Genomic DNA, 18446 nt, shown 5'->3' with positions numbered 1-18446 from the left:
CATCCCATCCTGCAGATGTCCAGATAAACCAAATGTTTTCAAAGCACTTTGAAGATGAAGCACATAAATACAAGGCTTCATTATTAGATATCAGGAAGACAAATAAAAATAAATACAGTTTGTACTAAAGAACATCTGAAGTCTTTTTTACAAGACACGACATAGAGGTCTTTTCAAAGCAGTGATTTATTTTTTCACATTACTTCTTTTCATTAGCAGAGTTCACAAATAATTTGGAAATTTATGTTTCATTCAATTTAGCAAGTGTCAAATATTTTTGCCAAAAAAAGACACAACTACTCAGACAGTGTAAAGAAGCTTATAAAAAACTAGTAGATGGAGAAGTTCATTCAATGACTAGCAGCACTGATTGGATCCAGAGCCCCAATAAAAACAGATTGCCAAAATACAGCCTTACCTTAAACCATGTCAAATACCACACAAAGGAAGGGAGACAAAGGAGCAATAGAGCATAATGTAGAAAAACAAAATGAAAGCCATACACTCAACATCTCAGTTTCGAACAGTTGTGTAAAAACATCTGGAAGCTGCAAATCCTGAGAAGCCCAGCAGTGCCCTGTTCTAATGTTCCACCCAAGGACACTGTATTTGGTTTCTATTAACTAGATAAAGAACAGGTACAAAACAAAGCATAGAATGTCAAATATAGCATATGCATGAGCTAGATATTTGTTGGCTTCATTACAAATTAATCTATTTTCTGTGTAATCAATGAGAAATGTCCTAGTGACTTGGGCTGTGAGAGCAGCACACTGCAAAATTCCTTTGTTTTATGAAGAGGCATTTGGAAGAGGATCTCACACCCTGAGGCTTACATGGGTGTGATCTTTCAGCCATGTCCCTACAGTTACTGTAAATGCATACCGTATCTAGATAGCCTCTTATTTTTTGCCACGATGATTATATGTAACGAAAATTTTGGTAGATATATCTTCAAGAAGGGAAATTCCAATAAGGTCATAATGGTGTCTTTGAAGTAAGAAATATACTGAAAGATAGCCATTAAAATTTTATGAGGTTTCCTTTATGGTAGAAGACAAAGACCTGTAGTATTTGACAGACCTAAGGTGAGACACAAGGCAAATTTAAGTACCACCTACATGAAAAAAAAATGAGAATACAAGTCACACTGGATTGGGGAAAAAAATGTACTGTCCTGTGCTTTATATGAGGCAATTTTTGTGAATACTAATATTATCAGAGAAATCTCTTCACTGAAACACCAGACAGGACATCCTCAGAAAGAAGGATAGTGCAGGGAGCAAGGAAGTGGAACCAAAGCAGATGCCAAATAATTGTCAGCTGGATCACAGAATAAGCTGCATTGGAAGAGACTCACAAGGATCATTGAGTCCAGTTCCTGGTCCTGCACAGCACCATCCCCAAGGGTCACACCATGTGCATGACAGTATTGTCCAAACTCCTCTTGAACTCTGTCAGGCTGGTGACCTCACTTCTCTTGTGAGCCTGTTCCAGTGCCCAATCACCCTCTGGGTAAAAAGCCTTCTTCCATAAAGGCTCACAGAAGTGAGAACCAGAGCAGGTAAGGACAGAATAATACTATGGAATGCAAAGACCTAGATTTTCTTTTCAATTCTGGAGGGAGGGTGGGTATGTTGTGGACAAACAAATACTTGTTCCTCTGATTTAGACATAAAAGATGTCATGATGTAAAAAAAAAACCCACAAGCAGTTTTCTAGTAAAAGAGAGGTATGGAAATATAAGGAATATTTTAGAAAACTCAGATTAAAGTGAGGATTACAAGGATGATGAAAAGAAAAGCTATTAGGAACGCATTGTTCTGCGTGTGTGGTGCACACAATATAGAGCTAAAAATCCACAATGAAGTCACATATTCAATTCTTTAAAATAAAGAATACCAGAACATGGGGTCACTTGTGTATGTGCCTTAAGATACGGCAAGAACTGCTAGTCATCACTGTGTCCCATTCCCAGTGTTCAGCATGTGTCTTCTGCATAATTCAGACATAAGCGCTGAGTTTCTTGCATGTCTGTTTTCCTTCTCATTATAAGACTTAAGTGCTTCACAGACTGCATTTATACCAAACCTATGAAGTGAGGGACTACTATAATAACATGGAAATTGAAGCACAGCAGATTAATGTCCAAGAGGATCAGGGTCTAAAGTGGGTGTCTAAAGTGAGGTTCCTAGATATTTATTTTTTTTTCAATTTTTTGGAATTAGCAGGAATTTTACATTTTCCAATGATCCTTCCCTTGACTTTCCCAGCTCTTTTGAGTGCTCTGCAGTTCTGCAGAGAGCAATAAGCTGCTAAATTATTGACAGTATGATACACGTAAAAGGTGTTAAGAGAGAGAGAATTCAGTTGTCAGTGACAGAATTTTATCATCTGACTCTCCCTGAGTCAGTAAACATCTTTCAGTTTCCTCAAAGGGCTAAAAAAACCCCTACAGATAACAAAGTATTCCATTAATGACTGCAGCCCCTTGTGCATTGCATTCAGTATGCGGAACTGGCCCACTCAGATGGTCGCCAGAAAAAGTCTCCAATGCAAACTGAAAGTAGCAGTTTTCTCCTAGTATTCCAAAAAGTTTCTTCCCTTTCTTGAAAAATTTCTAAAATCTCACAGAGGAAAAAGTATCCAGCCATGAAAGGTCTACTCCATGGTAGAGTTCCCATTGGAAATGCTATTTGGCAATTTCAAACCCAAGCAAGGCAGTGGTACGGAGTCTGGAAAATACAAACCCAACATGGATTCCTCTACTCCTGTTTTCCAAAAACAAAACAACTAAAAGTTTACCCGTTTACTGGAAGTCAGTTTTTTGGTTTTGACACTGTGGACTGATGAATAAGAATGACTGATGGGATAGCTCTACACATATCTTGTGTTCTTCATTCAGCAAAATAATGGGGAAATATTGGTTGGCTTTCAAATACTAAGATTTGCTGATTATAATGAACATCTGAAGGCTATTTATGCACATATTGTTCTGGCTGACCTTCATACAGACTATCTATTTATACACTGTATAAGGCACAGTGAAGGCTGTACCTGTACTGTAGTATGCTTAATGACCAAATTAAGAACAAACTAAATTCAATGGTTGTGAAAGAAGTTAACGGTCCCTTCTGGTTTTAAACTCTTATGAAGCTATAAGAAGATACTAAAAAATTACAGGGGTATTTCCCTCCTAGTCGTATATGAGTATTTGGTTACAACTTTCAAGAGTTCTGATTCAGCAGCTTCCCAAGAACCTGATGTTACCTGAAGCACAGAAGACCCACAATTCATAGCAACCACCGCCTGAAAAAACAAATTAACTACTCTAACTTGCTTTCAACTAAAGAATACTACAAGTAGTTGTTCCAGTATATGAGTCAATTCTTTTGCCATAACTGTTTAGACATTGTGGGACTGTATTAGATCTCACCCATCATATCAGACTATGACACAAAATAATTGTTGCCAGTTCCTTGTCACCACTGCTACTTCCTTCTTCCATTAGCAAACAACCAACTTGTAACTTGACTGATAGCTTGAAATTACTGTCCTAATAGCTGGTACTGTAAATGACCACATTTTTCTGTCATTCTCGTAAGATCTTCATATGTACTCCTAGAGCAAGACTTAGAAATTGGTTACTTGCAATACAAGAAAATCATTTCCTACCCAGCAGCCGTTAATAACCGCTAAGTTCCTCTGTCAAGCACTGTGACATTTTGCTGATGTGGAAGACTGAAATGAAAGGAGTGGAAGGACCTTCCTGCACATGGTATGAATTGAATCCATGTGGCTAAACCTACAATGGGCTTCTCAGACTTCCCAGAAGTTTTGATCCAACACTGACACAAGTGAAACTGAAGCTCCATTTTTATTTAGGCAGGAATTATTTTTTCCCCCTCCTTCTTTCTCTGTCCTCAGGCACTTTGGCCATATTCACTAACACTACATGCCTGCTACAGCCTACATATTCAAGAGCATAATGAGTCATTCAGACCAAAGCTTGAGTGAAGGAAGGTGCTAAGATTCAGCACATAATATAGGCTTCATTGTAAGCTGTCTGGATATTCTGCATTTCTGCAGATCAGAAGAATATTCTTTTTCTGCTCTCTGCCAAAGAACTCAACACTCCTGTACTTCACAAGACAGACTTTTAGTGTCAGCTTTTTACAACTACATGAGAACTTCACTGTAATAACACCCAAGAGAAAGTGAGGGATTTCTTCTGTTTAAGTTGCTCGTAGCATCTAGATTTTTTGCATAGTCACTCCTTTAGGTCATCCTTCACAGTCTTGCTGTGAAGCTGGAGAAAACATGGAGGTTATGTCGAGCTCTGTTTTAACTCTCATTTAGCATGTTGATTATTGTCATGTCACACAGCAGCTGCAGAATTCCAACATTTTCAACCAGCTCTGTGTTATCTGTAATCCAGATACACCCTGGCATTTTATTTCTGAAAGGCTCACACAGACCTGTGTATTTTTTGAATATGTTTAAATTTCCAGCATTTTCATCAAGGTTTGTTCAAACCAATAAGCATTTGCATTTGAGGCTGTTTCCCACCACAAAAGAACTGAGTTTCTGACTGTGGTCTCTGCGCTTTCTCTTTGACTCCAGTTATTTGCTTCATAGATGAAATGTCACTGTTGCAGTTCCTGCCTGCAGTTACCATCGCCACTAATCCAGTAATTTCTAGTATAAATTTTAGGGCCATGTCAACCAATCACTGTTTTATGGTTGCCTCCTTTCATATACCACACACTAACCAAGGGTAGAGAACATTGAAACACTGCAGCTCTACACAGCTCTTGACATTCTTAATTGGATCAAACGGCCAGAATTTCCTTTGTTTCTTTTGTTCTCCATTTGGAAACACATTTTTACTAATAGCACATGTGAACTACACAGATTCACCATAAACTTTGACAGTAGTTCTTAATACAAAGCCATATGAAGATCAGATTTATAATGACTAACTGTCTCGACTGCCTTCTCAAGGGGCACACAGCAACCATCAGTACTTATTCAGATAATTTTACAGCTTTCCACCAAACGTTTACCTGTCACTCCAGTGCACTGCAGTCCTCTGATGTCTTAGCTTCCTGTATACATTGAAGAGTATATGTAAATTTTGATAACTGACTCAGTTTGTTGAACTTTGATGACGTACCTGCAGAGCAACAACTCCAGGAAGGAATTAGAAGAAATCTTGCTAGAGAGGACAGGTAGAATCTTTTGTTTTACCACACGAGACTGGAAAGAAAAATTACTTTTGTTGTAGATTACAGCCATAGATCTTGGTTATTACAGCATTTTGCTTCCTTCACTATTTTACTAGAGTATGGCAAGCAGTAAATCCCATGACAGATATGTATCCTACCAGAGTAAGGCCACAAAGACATTACTCAACACTTTGATGCCCATAATATTTGCCATACATGTTTTAAAGGTGCAGAGGACTTTGTGAGGGAAACTGGTCAACACCTATGTTAGCCTAAACACGAAAATAGCTTTTGACCCCAGGATGATCTCTAGACAAGGTTCTACACTGAAACATTCCAATAGTCACCTCAAAGAGAAAAGGAGAAGTTAACAGAACTATATCCTTCAATTATAATATCACTAGGCACAGATAAGTTAAAAATTACTTTGCATTGGGGTCCAGCAAGCCAACCTCACTCCAACTGGGCAACTGCCAATAAGCTGGTAATGGGAACATCCTGAGGAGACAAGAAACACTTCAGCTGGGTGAAAGTGGCCATAGCAACTGGAGGTAAAAGCCCAGGACAGAGCTGAGGACCTGAAGGATGTATGCTGTTGGATAAAGGGTATAAATGACTTTGAAACAGTAACTCAGGCCTTCACATAGATGTACCAAGATGCCTATTATCCTCTGAAGTTACAGAGAGGTGCACTTTAAGCATAAAGAATATATGAACTTAATAACATTTCCTGAAAGCAGTTACTGCTTACAGACTATTTGCTCTCTGCAGTAAATTGTCACCTTTTCTGTTTAATGGGTTTTTTTCAGATTTAATACATATATCCTGAAAATCATGAAGATACAGTCTGGGAATGAGTTGGAGAATACAGAAAATCCTTACAGAGTGTAAAGAAGAAAACAGAAAAAGCCAAGGATGGCCTACTGGCTTTTGGGAATTTCAAAGTCACAATCTTATTTTTTTTACAATGCAGTCATTATTTTCAGTAAATATGACAGGATTAGGGGGAAGAATTCTTAGCATTTAAGAGATTTTAAATTACGGATAAATCTTATGCACAAAATGCTGTCTTGGCTTTTCTGCAATTTTCTCTCTCTCATTTGCCTTTGGCACATTTTCCTCAGAGCTTCTCACTCCAGTGGTTGAGCGGTGTTTATTACCAGGACCTTCTACCCTTATTTATTCAGCAGAAGAAACATACCTTATATGTATTGCCCAGAGAGAAGGAAAATCAGGGAGGTTAAAAGAGAAAGTGTTTCCAAAGAGCTACAAAGCCTCATTACTTGAAGGCCTTGCCAGATAGGAAAGAACTACCTGGCAAGAAGATTGAAGAGCAGGCAGTATTGCTTAAAATCCCGTGGTTACTGCTTCAGCCTGTATAAATTATCCCTCTAGAGGCCAGCAGAGTATCAAAAACCAATTACCATGAACTAGACCATAATACTACTGTAGACCCAAATCTTGCTCAAACTGTTAACGTTTAAAACTTCTTCCAGCTGTCCAAGGGCTGCCTTTTGCAATGAGACTGAACTGTCCTGCAATTACAGTAGCCATGTAAAAAAGCATTTCATAGCATTACCTCTTCCACAGATCTTGATTCCTTAATATGGTGTCAGGGATGTTAGAGTGCTCATGAAAACAGATTTATTGCCTTAACTCATATAGGGAAGATCTCATTTAAGCAGTGTGTTTGAGATTAGAGCATACTTAGGAGAAGCAATGTTTATTGTGGTCAGAGACAGGAATGGGACTCTAACATACTCCAGCACTGATTTGCTGTTTCTGAACTTTCTGTCTTAGTTTTACCATCTGTAAAACAGATACTGTAACACTTAAAATGCAAAGCTGACCTGGGAGAAACACCTTCCGCCTCACAGAAGTAAGCAATGGGAACATTAATTACTGCAATCAATTACATGGAAAAGCCTCAATGAAACGTGCTATGGCAGCACAAAGGAGCGAGAGATTTGCCAAATGAAACAGGTACATGCATGCCTTAGTACTTTGTTCTAATGACTGCACTGATCTAATAATGCTTTCACTTAGACTGGGTCTTATTCTAAGACCTGTTCCTGCAGCCCTCACACAGTCACATTCCCACAGAAGGTTGCTTGAGGAAAGCCTCTAGATTTGACTTTGTGTGTTTTCTCTTGTGCCAGGAAATACTATCCTTTTAATTAGCAGGTCCATTTCTTTGATAACTGTTTAAGTGGCTTCACTGCAATTTCATCTCTTTAGTTGTCATCCAGCACCTGGGAGGTAAGGAAAAAGGAAACAAGCACTGAATTTTTCCATCCTTTCTGCCGAGGGATATTTCTGAGACACTGTACTTTTGTGGGTGGGCGGATGGATGAATAGACAGACGGAAAAGGGAGTTTCCTTTATGGGATTCCAATAATTGGTATGTGGTTTACATTCCATTCATCTGAAGGACTCTTATTTTAATCAGAAACAGGCTCAGGCTACTAAATTACCTCCAGTGTTCAAAACACATCCATGCTTTCAGCTGGCGACTTTTCTCACATGCATCTTTTCTTTGACACCCACAGGCCCCAAAGAGTAATGTGGTCATTTACCACCAAGAACTCAGCGCCAGGTCCTATAACACGGGTTGGTTCAGGGCCCTTTTCCAGACAGAGAGAGGTTTTCTGATTGCTAGCTTCACAAGCAGAAGCTCTTTAAAGTATGGTATTTGAAACTGGCATAGATTTCTCTAAGCTGGTTTTGAATTTGGTGGGTTTATTTCCTAGGCTCATCCAACTCTGGGAAAGCCTTGTCTGGACAGTGTTGTTGAAGTCTGGCAGCACAGCTTGGTATTAGTAGCCAGACACTAATGCAGACAACTGCTGAGAAAAGCCCTATATTCAGCAGCTGGACACACTGATGTGTTTTAAGCACAAAGGAATGAAAGACTAACACCTTGTCCAGAACAAGTCAGACTAAATAAAACAACAATACAACAATTTTCAGCTTTGGGGCTGGTGAAAATATTCAGCACAAATTCCTGTCATTCAAGGGCAGGGAAAACATAAAATGACTTGCAGTAAATTAGTATTTTATTATTTAAATCTCTCTGAATCTTCTGTGATAGATCCCTAGTACACCCTAAAAATTTCTTCAAATGCCACCTTTCCCCATCAGCTAACTTGTTTCATTGTCCAGATTTGTTTACCCTTAACCTTCATTATGGATGCCCTAAAAAATTTCTTTTCAGGTTCTGTATTGTCTAACCTGTCCAGAGAGTAACTGCACATGCTTTACAGATTTGCATGCCATTCATCCTTGAATATGGTCCACACCACAATTCCCTCCAGTGCCTACTGTTCATCAGATCTGTCAAGCAGCACAGCAGGAAATCTCCTGCCGGCAGATCACACATTACACAATCTAAGGAAAAACAGTTTCACAGGTAAGGTCTATGTCAACCTGCGTCCATCACAGAGCTTTTGCACACGCAGTTTGCCTGCCTTGTGCTTCACTTTCCCTGTGAGGAGGAGGAAACAAGGCACAGAGGCAAATATGCTATCGAAGTGAAGGGTAAGCCTGCCCCCTCCTTCCCACACTGAAGATGTGATGGAGACAACCTGGGCAGTAGCCTGAGAACACAGACAAGAGCTACACAGTCACCAGTTCTTTTTGGATCCATGCATCCTGAAAAGACAACACACAACATGGCTTGGCAATTCATCTGTCTTTGTCCCACACTAGGCAAGTAAGAGTTGCTAAAGTCACAAAAGAAACAAAGCCATCAAATACCTCTAGCCTCTTCCCTATGATTCAACAGCCTCTTGGCAACATTCATTTCTCAACCGTTTATTCAGAGCATGAGACCTTTGGCTCCTAATTTAACATTGGTACTGGGAGGTGAGAAGTATTTGAGATTGCATTCTGGATTGCAAAGGTCTCAGCAAAACCCCCTATCCATAACCTGATGATTTCCTCTCTCATACCACAAGTAAGCAGGAACCTCACTCCCTGGGCAAAGGTGTCTAGCCATGCACTCTGCTAGCCCTCTGAGATGTGTGGACCCAGGCCGCGCTACCTAAGGCAAGGAGATCATTGCTGCATATCTGTCACAGGATGCTTTCATCAAATTATGTTACCACATTTCGCCCTGCCCAGGCTTTCATAGATCCTGATCAGGATACAAGATTTCTGTCTGAGAGTCACTTTAAAAGAGATTCTTTAGTTATGATTTAGTTCAGAGCTATAATGAAGGTAATCTTTAAATACCTGGACCTGGCAATTGTAGAGCTACCTACACTGCTTGTTTGGAGTCAATGTAAGATTAGAGATATTCTGATCACTGAATAGTGGATTGAAAACAGGATTTGGAGTACTCAACATTCTGGCCAAAGAATTTCAAACTGAATGAACAGTAGTGTTTTGTTTTCTTGTTGTATTTTCTTTGCGCCACGAAATGAACCATCATTTATTTTGGATACTGAGATTCATTACAGACCTAAAATTTGCTATAATGCTTTGTTGATAGACATTTGTAGTATCCCAGGGTAGAGCCCTTCATTTTGGACAGCAAACCAGCTTGATACAAGAATTCTTTAGATTGATCTTTCTGGGGCTTACAATAATTTTACACCACTTTTGATTAAAGGAAGGTGAAATGCTGAATAAACTGTGACCAGCAGACCACAGGGGACTGTTAGAGGCACAGGCAGTTCATTTAATCATTCCCTAGTGTTTTTCCTGGACTGATCAGACAGCACCTTCACACACCAGGAACTATAATGCAGCCTTTAATGTTAATTAATATATGACTGCTTAAACTTGTGTGGTTTTTTCCCTTCCTTCTCTTCCCTTGGCTCGTTTTTTCCCTTCCTTCTCTTTCCTTGGCTAGCCACAACTGTTCAAGTGTTGCTATCGGTTATTCTGCTTAAGTATTAAAAAATGCTTAACTAAATAGGCTAGCTTATTTGCTTTTGCTGATAGTAGCAGTCCACCCACGGAGCCCTTTCAAATCTCTTCAGTGTTTTGGAAACTGGATAAGTGACTTATTCAGTGACGTGCAAGTTTGTCTGAGCCAGGAATGAAGCGTGCATTTCATGAAATGAGAAATAACCTCAGACCACACACACAGTGTAATTTCTGAACTTCGGCTTGGGCTCTCTTCCCCTCATCCCTGGGCACACATACACACACCCCTGCTAAAAAACCAGATGATGACTGACATCCCTAAATCCTTTAAGCATTCTTTTACAGCTAAGAGCAGAGGGAGGTTTTCAGAGCTTAGGTGGCTCATTATTAGTAACACACTGATGAAAAAAATGGATTACTACAGTATGTGCATACCATGCCAAAGAGAAATAGCAAAAAGCCTGTGCCATCTAAATACTTTCAAGAGAAGAAACTGCTGATGCAAACATATTAAAGCTATTTTTACTGCATAGGGAGATGAGAAGTCCTTCCCACAATTTTCCTAGAGACTAATATTGGTTCTGTCACTACTTGTTTAGTTAAGCTAAAATCCCTGAGTGTTTCAAATATTATTTTATATTATAATTATAAAAAGAAATAAACCAGGAAGACAAGTTTATTGCATATTAAAAACTCACACTCTTTCCTCTCCTAAGCAGAGGAACTATACTGTATGGCTGTTGGGAACAAACTACACACAGAAGAGGCAAAGGACAAACTTTTGCACAGCTGCTACTCCATAGCTTCGATATCTCTCCTAAGCTTAATTCTTCACAGCCTTACACCAAATGAATACACTTAAACAATGAGACAGCAGGCAGACTCCTGCTCAGCTCTCTTTAAATACTTCCTTTATGCTGGACTAAAAGAAGTAACTTTACTGTCTTCAATAGGTAAGGAGTTCTCCTGCATAACAATTGTAGCACCACTGTTGAACTGCCCCTGAAAAGCTTAAATAGGACAAGCAAAGGTGCTTACAAACTAACTCCTGTGACTCTCCTATTGCCTTGTACCTGATCAGTAATACCATCACACAACTGAGCCATTGATACTGCTTATGCATACAAATGTACATCTATACTCATATCATACATATTGGTGATACTTCCACCAATGAAGTTTACATAACACTTTCTGTTACAGGACCCTAATTCAGTTGTTCATAACTTTGTCAAACTAAGTGCTCAAGTTGAAATTCTTCCTGCTGGATGTCTCCATCAGGCAAATTTTTTCTCCCAAGTTTCAACTAAAACAGCTGTTCTGAAGAGGGGACTAAAGGAGATAAATCTCACTTTCCCTCATGGTTTTTCTATAGCCATTTCACTGAGAATCTGTTTCATTTGCATGTTCGGGGAGAGATACTGTGGGTGGCAAGAGGGGTTACCTTACTGCAAGCAACTGGGCCCAGTAAGAGCCTTCTGAAAACATTTCAAATTTTGGCCAAGTTCTAAACACTGTGGTTTACCCACGATCCATACAAATCTCTGAGAGAGAAGCAACATTATTTTCTAAACGCTCTACTAAAACAGATTACAACCTTGCCTCATACACTTCCTCCATCACCAGACTAAATGCATGTCCTTCCCACAGATGAACTGAGTGACTCCTCAATTACAAAAGGATTTATAGAGCATTTTGGGTTTTTTCATGGAATTTATGGTACTGGCCCCCAGAAGCTGCTGTGGCACCAGAACTGAGACCTGAGAAATCCTGCCTGTTGTTCCATCAATACTCATTGATGGTGGCCATGCAGGACACTGAGGAAGCTTATTAGCCTGGAAACAAGCCAAAGAGCTTGGGCTAACAAAAAAGAAAGCAGAGCAGACTTCAAGAGACACATGCAACATAGGCAGGGCATAATGATCCATTGCCTTAAATACACAAACACTGTCTCCAGACTGTAGAATAGAACCAAGATTTCACAGATGTCTGCACTCTTGTTTTCAACCAGTTTCTGTGACATCTACTAACAACTACATCCTTTCTTCCCCTAACTGGCTAGTCTACAAAAGAGACTGTAATCCAGTGCCATCAGCAACTCCAATTGGGCAAGTAATTGGAATTGTGATTCCAAATTTTCATAATGATCCACACGGGAATCAACCACTTCTGAGTAAAGGAAGACCCTTCTCTTTACAGTTTTGTTTGAAAGTTTTCAAAAATTATCTTTTCAGAACTGCACAAGAAATAATAAACTCATAAAAACACTCAGAAGCTAGAAAACAACAGCATTACAACTGCTGATGCATCCTGTTGTAGTCTTCTACTGTATGCTTAGCAACAGTAACTTTTCACAGAGACATCACCTGCCTCTCTGCAGATCACCACATTTCTAAAGAGATCCCTTTATCTCTTTCCCTTTAAGATTTATAGTTTTTCCCCCTCTGTCTGAGCACAAAGCCAAGGATGAAAAAATCTCAGGTGGCACCAGAGATCAGCTGTAGCCTCTGCAGCTGTGAAGCACAGCTGCACTGTGGGCTACCTTCTCAGTGCATCCAAACCAAGCTACTGGGTAGTCATAATCTCTTCTAGTTAGTTCCCAGTTCACTGCCTGAAAACCAAAAGATAAAGCCAGACACAGATCAAAGACTGCCAATCTGATATGCTGTAATTCTGCAAGATTAAAAATGAAAGTTCTCTGCTGCCAGGAAGAACAGATTCACTGAGGCTTCCCAGAGGTTTTGAATACCCACTTCTCATTCCTGAAGGAAAAAAACAACAAAACATAAACTTTTGCATAAAAAGTGACATGCTTAAAGTATAGCAACTCAATTACAGAGGGTTTTATTGCTCACTCTGGATATTAAACACACTATCTTCTAAGATGTTGAGATTTTGATGGCAAGATAAGTAAAATAGAAGTGTCTTGTTCTATTTCTTAAACTCCCCTAAAATTTCCTAAATTGTTTTCTTACCAGGATTTTTTATTTTCAGAGACATCATCCTATTACCTACCAGACTACCAGGTTACAAATGTCTCTTTTCATGGTAGAAGCAAAGACTTCATATATGAGATGAAAAACTGTAACCACACTCAACCCATCATCACAGCCTAAATACCTAACCATGCAGAGTACAACTCTGCAAAAAGGCCTAAACCTTTACCTGTCTTAGGGTAAGGATGGCAGTTTTGACACTGGATATCAGGGTCTCCAGATGCAAACAAGTTCCATGTCTTTGGCTTTTTCAGTCACTAGACACGTTATTCCTTTCACTAGCATTCATAAACATTAATGAATAGAATACCTGAACCAAAGGGTAAATGAAAACATTTATAAAACTCTCACCACTATAAACAGCTTTTCTCATTACTAAAGAGGATTATTTAATAAATAAATATTAAATTATTATTATAACTTTTTTATTACATAAGCAAGAGTAAGTCCAACTTTCACTTTTAAGTGGCTTCCTACCGCTTCTATTTCTTTTAGTGAAATGGAATTTACCAAGAGAATTCCTTAATATATCCAGAAATGTTTCAAGACAAATACCACAGTTTAGTCCAAGCTAAAAATACACTGCACAGTCTAAGAACAAAGTAAGAGACTGCACATTCTCTTCTGTGCAGTTTACAAAGAATCAGAGAGATGAATGGCACTGAATTCAGGTATTTCTGATGTTACCATTTTTCACTGGTTTCTCCTCTGCCTAAGGTTTGACATGGAAGACTATCAAATGGCAAATTACCCAGTTACAATTTGATAGAACCACGAAATTCTAAACCACTAAATTTTTCTGTTCCCAAGGTTGAAACAGCAGTATGTCAAATATTAAGATAAAATACCTAATATTTCCTTTGCCTCAGGCATAAAATACTTATTTCATAATCATAACTTCATGAACTCTATGCTAGAAGTAGATTATATTGCATAATTCTAATTTATATCTACATAAGTATATACAGAATATAATAAAAAGACAGTACACAAGTAAGTACATATATATTAAATATATGTTATTTACCTCTAAGGATTAGGGCACATAGTAATGTAAAGGAAATGTCCATTACAAGGAACACAGGTTCTGTTTTTTCTAAATAGTGCAGAGTGATAAATCAGAAGCAGAATAGGATCTCAACATTTTACTAATGAAAAGGTATTTCTCAATACTCCCTCCAAGTATGAGACTCTAAAATCAGAATTAGTGTATTGTAATTTCAGAAATATATATAACCACAACTACAAAACAGTGAGGGCAGAGAGGCAAACTGAGCATAAATGCCTCTAGTTATGCTATTACAGTATAGGTATATTGAGGGACCAAGCCAACCTAACCTCTGAGTCTGCTGGGGAGGTGAAGAGACAAAAGCACAAAAAGAGATGTTTTAGAAAACAGCTTTCTCAGAGGTAATTAAATTACATTTCCAATCAGACCACAGTATGAATGCTTTCTTTGCTGCAGAATTATAAACTAGAACAAGTAGAAACTGTCACAGAAGTTTCATCATAGTCTGAATCATGGAGAGGCAAGTGCTGATGACAGTTGTGTGCACTTACCTCAAACAATATAAATAGACATATGCTATTTGTTTTTAAAGTAGCATAGAGTGATTTTCAGGATGATACAGTAGATCATGTTTACATGAACATTCACATGATGGAAACAACTCAATACAAACAAAGGGGAATAAACCCCCTCTAGTATAAACAGTTCTGTTGAAGAAAAAACAGATTCAATCTGAGGTTAGCTGATATTTGCTTAGCATCCCAGCTATCCCCACTGATAAATCATTGTCTTCAGCAGGTACAGTGTTAGGGACTGAGAATTAAATATATTAAATATATGCTATTAAATATACAAATAACACATAAATATATGCTATATAAATAACTATTTAATACACAAATAACATTCAGCCATTGTGACATGCTACAACAGACCAATGCAAATTGTAATGTAATTAAGCTGTCTCTGCATATTTTCAGAAAACAATGCTTTAGTGCAGTGGGCCTGCTTATGCTCCAGCTTGTGCAAGTTGTGTGTATAGTCTCAATTCAGTCATACTGTGTGTTGACACAGACACTAGGTCAGGTTTTGACCATTCACTTCCATCCTCTCAGCTCAGGCAAACCTCAGAGAACAACTGAAACAATCTGTCCTCAAGTATCATGCATATACATCATGCTAAAATTCAATTCAGTCTCTTGTTTCAGAGCACAGTCTTCACTTGGTCTTTGAAAAGGGAATTCAGCTTTCTGATGCCAACTAAGCAAAGGTTAGGAAGCAAACAACCCTGAAGCCCTACAATCATCTGTTTAGATGCACTTTCTTCCTCTTTCAGAATTAGCTGTCAGAATCACACACTTGTCCTGGTGAGATATAGACTGACAAGGACACTGCTATGATCCACACATGATCTACTGGACAAGAGGCATGTCTCTTAAATGCTCTGAATCACTGCCTACCTCTCTCATCTGTAATCTAGACATCCAGTTTTAACAGCAAAATTGCTTCTCCTTAGACATCCCATGCCAATTATCCACTTCTCTGGTACCCTCATGAGGAAGGTAGATTCTTACATGGCACCTACTGAAGCACTCATTACTCTTTTTTTATAGAATGGACCAAGTCAAGATGTGAACTGGGGAATGCACAAACATGAGGAGAGAGTATTTGTAACAGTATTACATCATTTGTTGCATCAGCTGAAAGGTATGCAGTGAATAAGCTATGCAGGACACTGCAGGATTGGAAAAATATGTAGCAGCAAATGCTTCCTTGGAAAAACAAAATCCTCTCCTCCTTCTGCAGTTATGATATCTAAGGAAGTAACTTAAGTAATCTTTTTCTTACATAGGAACTGTATTATCACCTTTGAATTATCCTGTAACACTCTGATTATATTAATACCAATCACCCTTTCCTCTTTGTACTGCTGGTTTTTACTCCCTGTACTGAAGATGCGGCACTGGTATCAGTCTGTCTCCCTTCTGGTGCTCAAAGTCATGACCTGCTAAAGCAAAGCAAATGGATCCTTTCAAACTGTCTTAATGAGTTGACAAATGTTAGCATCCACACCCTGACTTTCTCCGACATATTAATTACCTGAAATTATTGTCTCCCTCCCCCAGATCAAATTTGTGTACCACACAGCTACTGCCAAATGCAGTTCTAAGTACAGCCCCAGTTTGCAGAAGAACTTACAATCCAAACTACACTGCAAATCAGACTCAGAACACACAGTTTCTTTAACTAGGTCGTGTAAGATTGTTGTTGGGATAGCTGTGTTTGTGAGCATAGACAGGGCCAATTTTTTTATTATTTCACTGGCAACCTGTTTTTTTTTCTAGTCAAAGAATTTCTCTTGAAGGCAATACTGGAAGTACTGATACGACCTGCAAGCCAGACCCATAGGAACACTAATGAGTAAAAAAACAAAGGAACTTCTATCAAGAATAGTAAAACCTACCAAGTCATTTCCAGGTGAAAGCAATGATACTCCACCTCCTGAATTATTTCTATTCAGATCAGGTGACAACTATCATGAAGGGCTATTTCCTTAAGCCAGGAGGTTAGTTTTCCTGTAGTTCATGCCTTGCTTCATGGAACCTGTACATGGAAGTATGAATTCCACACTATAATTTTTGTTATTAAAGCCAAACAAAATGATAACCACAGATTTCTAAGAAGACAGAATTGATCTCTTCAGTTCTAATTTTTGAAGACTATGTCCTCAAACACAGGTAAAATTCTTTTTTTAATTTGTGTAGATTCATTTTTTAAAATTATACAGATGTCTTGACAACCAAAATATTTTATGGACAGATCCCTAGGGCACTAAGTTGCAATATTTATGGCTTAGGTGATATTTCTTTGTAAAATACATTAAATTTGCAGGAAGCTACAGAGTGACATAAATCTTACTTCAAGACATATTCCCACAGCTCAATTCAATTGCATATAACAAATAGATTTCCACAAATATACCATCAGTATTTGGCATCCATGTGAAAAAAACATGCACATCTAAGAAAGTTTTGATTTATGCACACCATCACCTTGTAAGAGAAACATAACTTCTTGATTACTTCAGGAAAATGATGACAAGCTTCATACTTGGCCATCAATAAAAATCTTACCTACCTAATCAGATTTCACTCTGTCTAGCACCTACTGATTCACACCATGACTGACAAACCTGGTGCTAAGGGGAAACCTTCCTTCAGTGCACCAATATCAGCTGAAATGAAACAAGTTTATCTAGCCCCTTCTGGCCCTTAGGTGGAGGTTATCAGTCCCTCCTTCTGGCCTAAAACAAGGACAGTTTCATCCATGCAACTTTTCTCTCCTATTTTTGATTATGTCAAATACCAGCACCACACAATCTATTAAATCCCTACAGGGTTTCTTTCTCTATTATCTAACTTCAATTATCTTTGGTGCAATTTAAGTCACTTAACCCCTCTTTTTGCTGTAGACATAAAGGGGTTATTCCCTTCCTCCTTCTTAACGTATTTGATGACCACAGTTTTTATTCCACCAAACTTTCTCTTTCTTACCTAAGAAGCAGTTTGCCTCTCTAAGCATAAGAACACTAACCTGTAAAGAAAATCAATACTGATGCCACAAAAAAAGGCCTTAATTTATCTCATATTTATTAACATCAATGAGGGTGTAGATACTACCTACCTTAGGCTGACTTCCTTTAGCTGTACATAATTCCAATGTACCAATGAGTAAGAGTTTACAGCTTCCTCTTTTACTTTCTTAGTTCATACTTCTTCTTGAAAAGCTGTTCTAACTGACCAATATACCATTTGGTATAACAAAGTGGTAGCAGCATAGACTCATAGTAAGAAAAGTTAGGGAAAACATTAATCTTACTTATGTTAATTACCTGTAAAACCCAAAGCTTTTATTACTTAACATTTATGTTAAATATACAGCTCCCTGTTTCAGGTAGCTAAGTCAGATTTCACAATCAGGATTTCAGATGGTTTCCACTTATAATATGTGCACAATGGTTACCACAGAGACAGAGATAGAGTATAGTCTACGACAGCTTCCCATGACCTAAAGTAGAAGCTGCACCAGATCAAATTTAAGCTTATTTTCCAGTGGGCAGTCTTCCAGACCACAAAAACTACCACCATTCACAGACTGCTGCTGTGCAGGTTCAATGTCCAGAGTTTTAAAATTTTGTAACATTTACCCTTCACATAAAACAATTTATACAGTATACTGAATGTAAACCTGCATACTAATGCCTCCAAAATCAAAAATTAGGGTTAAGGTTTCCAGAGCAACATGAAGCCCTGGTCTCTTCTAGTGATGTGTTACAAGGTA

The sequence above is a fragment of the Fringilla coelebs genome, assembly GCF_963513975.1.
Source record: "Fringilla coelebs genome assembly, chromosome: Z".
Taxonomy (NCBI): Eukaryota; Metazoa; Chordata; class Aves; order Passeriformes; family Fringillidae; genus Fringilla; species Fringilla coelebs.
This window is presented reverse-complemented; position numbering follows the sequence as displayed.